This window comes from Orycteropus afer, unplaced genomic scaffold, assembly GCF_000298275.1.
Source record: "Orycteropus afer afer isolate SDZICR_OR568_19922 unplaced genomic scaffold, OryAfe1.0 scaffold01072, whole genome shotgun sequence".
NCBI lineage: Eukaryota > Metazoa > Chordata > Mammalia > Tubulidentata > Orycteropodidae > Orycteropus > Orycteropus afer.
Window position 1 is genome coordinate 142,810 of NW_006922659.1, and position 3,630 is coordinate 146,439.

Genomic DNA, 3,630 nt, shown 5'->3' on the forward strand with positions numbered 1-3,630 from the left:
CAGAAAAAATTCACTTTCCATATATAGGAGCTCACATACCCTTTGTCTCATGACATTGACTGAAATTTCCCACAATGCAACACCTCACCTCTCACTTCCACCCCATGGTTACCTCTTCCTGTGTCCCTCCCTCCATGCACTCCTGTCCCCTGAGCTGTCTCCCTGTACTTACTCAGCCCTTCTATTCTTCCATGATTGTTCTCTCCAAGGACTGTATCCACCTAATGGAAATGTTCCATTCGTATGCCTGTTTTTTATTTGGCTGGAAGCCACAAGAGTGGGATCAATTCCAGACCTGAAGGGCAGGTAGGGGCCATAGTCTCGGTGGTCCGATCAGACTCTATCAGAGCAGCAAACCTGCCTCCCCCTTTTTAAATGATTTTTGGTTTTGTTCCACATTGCTCTCCCACTCTATCCCGGATCCCCTACAAAGATCCCCCTCCTCTGACTGCTTGTCTGTTGTAGCCAGGCACAATCTAGTTCTCATCTCATAGTCATATAGGCTGAGAATCACAGGGTGTACCATTCACTTGGTCTAATTGTTTCTATGAATCTTTTGTTTTCTTCATTCTTCTTTGCTCTGGGTGAGGAGAGACCCATTGTTGCATCTAGAAGGCTGTTCGCAAGCTTTTAAGATCCCCCTCACTATTTGCCAAAGTAGGATGTGGAACTATGTTTAGTGTAGTATGTTATATCATTGAGCGTGATGTCCTCTGTGACTATAGTCCCGAGCCCACAGGCCCAACTACTAATTCCCTCTGTAGCTGGCTGTGGCCAAGAAGTGACTACAACTTTGTCCCTTGTTAGCTCTACTACACACCTGGAAATTAGGAAATAGAGAAATTCTTGGAGGTCCTAGAGGCCTGGAAAGTTCACAAGGAAGAGAAGAGTCATCCTGAAACCAAGAAAAAGACATTACCAGCATTCCTCAAACTGCCCTACCTATTAGACCTATTTCCCTTGAAAACCCTGATGTTTTCTCAGTTCAAGGAGATAGATATTTTAGAGAAGTGAGTCTCACTGTCTCCTCGGGTATCAGTACTCTAAAAACTGTTGCTTTTCCACTCAACAGGAGCTCTGGTGGTGAAGTGCCTAAGACATTTGACTGCTAACCAGAAGGCTGGTGGTTCAAACCCACCAGCCACTCCTCGGAAGGATGGTTGGGCAATCTACTTCTGTAGTGATACTGCCTCAAAAACCCAAGGAGGGGTCACTATGAGTCAGATCTGACTCAAGGACAATGGGAATTTTTGGGTTTTCTATTCAATATTTTCTGGTTATTGGGTCTACTTGGAATAGGTGGGAAGAAAGTCCCTGTTCCTGATTCAGCACTATCCTGGGCCCATCTTTGTGACCATGAATAACTGCAGCATCCTAGTCAGAGGGGATGTTGCCCTCAAGACTCAGCCCAAGGGGTGCTTGCAGATGCTAGAGAAACACATTGTGTCCATATCATCTCTCGTCAGCTTACCTATACTGATAACTTGGGTAAAGCCCCTCAGCATGTTGCTTCCTTCCTAGGTTAGACCTGCATGTGCACCCCATAGATTCCAGTCCACGTGTATGCTCAGCTTCTGTGTAATCCGCTGACAAATCTCCCATCCTCCTTGGAGCCATCCAGTCTTGGCTCTCTCTGCTCTCCTGGGACTGCTGTTGAGTAGTGGTGATGTGTACTGGTCTTGTAGAAAATCAGAAACTCTTAAGATCATCACAAGATTCTCAACTACAAGGTGGCTACTGTCTTCAGAACAATGAGGGGAAAAGCTGCTTTGGTTAGTAGTGATTTGCCCATTCGAGGTACTGGACTTTGTCAGAATCTAAAGACATGTCCCCACTCCATTTCTCAAGGTCATGTTCTTTCCAGAAAAATTCCTCATGAGAAATCTATGGAGGCTGTGAGGTAATTCATCCAGTGTTGAGATGTTGCGGGCTGTTGTAACAGACTTTGGGCCTGGTTTTCAGAAACGTCTCCCTGTAGCCACATCCATTGGGTGGCTAGGAGAGAAATAAGCGATATTAGGGCACTAATATCATTTCCCTGGCCCTCTGATCTTGTCTCCACCTGAAAGGATAGGTCCCCAAGACTGGCCTTCTCATTCCACAGGCTGCAGTGCACTGATGAAAAGCCAGCCGGCACCACAGTCCTGGCAACACTTGGGTGTAACTTCATGTTCTCTGGCAGCAGTATCTGGCTCTCTAAGGCCTTTCTGCTAATTGGCACTTCCTTTCCAGCAACAAGGTGATTGTTTAGGTGGCAGTTTTGCTACCATATGCTGGGACTACCTATGTCTCCTTCCAACCAATGTGATACTCACTTACTTCATGATCAATCAAATTAATTAATCAGATAAGCAGTCTCATTTCCCATCCCTGAGGTTCTGCTTCCTGGAATTACTTTGTTACCTATTACCGTGTACGTCACAGCTGAGTTAAGAAAACACAAGCCCCTCCAGGTATTTGAAGCGGGAAGGATGCAACACAGGGAACCTAATTCACCCAATGTTGTTAGATGAGCTGGAGAAGTGAAGATCAGGAAACACATCTGCTAGAACCAAACAAGAAGGTTTAGGGCTCCCTCAGAAGCCAATCTTTAGATGGCTGTGACTCTCAAATGTGTGATTCCCAGGAGGCTGCTCAAAACCACCAAGGCAGTAAAAATGATCACGCCTTGGATGGGGTCCACCCACTCAAAATCTCCTAGAAATCCCCATCAGCTCTTTTATTTGTGGCTGGGTCACATCAGACATTCAGGTTGAATGCTGGCGTGATTGTGTGCACACGTCCCATAAGAACACAAAGGTGAAAGCAAGTTCCACCGGCCACACTCATTAGTCATTCCGTGGTGGTGCTCTTGCCTTTCACGTGGGAAACTCAGGTAGTATTTCTGGCCAATACATTTCATGTAGAGCCACTACCCGTGTGTCAATGGAGAAGTCTGTGTTGCTGCGATGCTGAGTAGGTTTCAACAAACTTCTAGACTAAGGCAGACTAGGAGAAAAGCTCTGTTGAGCTATTTCTGAAAAGCATCCAATGCAACCCTTATATATCACAACGGGTGATCTGCAACCAATCATGGGGATGGCTGAGGACTGGGCAACATTTTGTTCCATTTAGTACAGACTCAACATGAGGCATGACAACAACAAATACCCGCAGACAACCTTGTCATACTGGGAAAATGCTGTCACTGGAAAACTACTGACTTCAGTTGCATCACTATTTGGAGACCCAGGTTAGAAGTATGGCTCTCCAGGAACCTTCTGGTTCTAGGAGATGCCCCAAGGTGGTAGAGGGCTGCCTACAACAGCCCCACTATTCTTGGAGTCAGGATGCTTGTGCAGAGTCTGTAGTTGATTTCTGTCAGCCCACACTATACTCCAAGGGGCTCTAAGCCCTCATCAGATTCACTTCTCCTTCCTGTTTGAGTCCAGGTCCAAAAACATAGTTATGTTGTTTGTAACCATGATCATTAACAGTGAGCACAAAACACTGTGTCTCCTAAGACTTAACCATAACTGTGTTTCCTAAAGGGAATTTCTGTAGCGATCACTGGCCAGCATCCTAAGTCTCCCAGATTTTCCCAGTCTCACTGGCCTTGTTCCTGTGACTCTCAGTAGACCACCAGGTGGG